Consider the following 602-nt stretch of genomic DNA (forward strand, 5'->3'; position numbering starts at 1 on the left):
GAAAACTATTTTTAATCCTATCTAATTTGGGACTCAAAGTGAGATGGCGCACAGGATGTGTGGTTTTTATTGACACAATGTGCCTGGGTGGGAGGCAGGTAATGGGGTGCTCAACTTTTTTTGCAGAGCCCTCCCAAAAGTGTATCTTGAAGTGGGGTGGCACCCTCTGCTTTGAGAGGAGGAAGTGGCAGCCTGTGGGAAGGATTGAGCGGGGGGAGGAGGCAGCTGGGGGCACGAGGGGCAGAGGCTGAGGGCAAGGGGTCGAGGCAAGCGGCGGGAAGGGCGGTCGCCGAAGCCGGCTCCTGGGCTCTCTCAGGGGGAGGCTGCTTCATTCGCCTGTTCGCTGTCAAGGCCGCTTGTAGAGGCCCGGAAGGCTTGTGCCGGCGCTTCGTCCTCAGGCCCGGCCTGTGCCGGGGAGCCGTGGCTGCGGGCACAGGCAGGGCGGGATGCTCCGCGGAGGTCTCGTCACCCGGGTTTCCTAGCCCGGCCTCCGAGCCGCCGCGGCGCGCAGTGAGTCACGGCTTGGCAATGGGGGGTAGTGTGCGCGGGGGCGGGCCGCGCCGCGCCGGGCCGGGGCACCGGAGCCCTGCGACCGGCCGTTA

General features: G+C 65.3%; 1 protein-coding gene across 2 annotated transcripts in view; it reads left to right on the plus strand.

Moving 5' to 3' along the window:
• Positions 1-602, plus strand: part of SGMS2 (sphingomyelin synthase 2) — a 68,803-nt gene that overhangs the window by 5,432 nt on the left and 62,769 nt on the right. Inside the window, exon 1 of one of the 2 annotated variants that reach the window (XM_019521945.1) lies at positions 362-510. The exons of the other annotated variant lie outside the window; for it this stretch is intronic. The gene's annotated coding sequence lies outside the window, so the exon portion shown is untranslated. Of the gene's footprint in view, positions 1-361; positions 511-602 lie in introns of those variants that run through there. 2 annotated transcript variants of the gene reach the window in all.

The sequence above is a fragment of the Gavialis gangeticus genome, unplaced genomic scaffold, assembly GCF_001723915.1.
Source record: "Gavialis gangeticus isolate Ggan-Ray unplaced genomic scaffold, GavGan_comp1, whole genome shotgun sequence".
Classification (NCBI taxonomy): domain Eukaryota; kingdom Metazoa; phylum Chordata; order Crocodylia; family Gavialidae; genus Gavialis; species Gavialis gangeticus.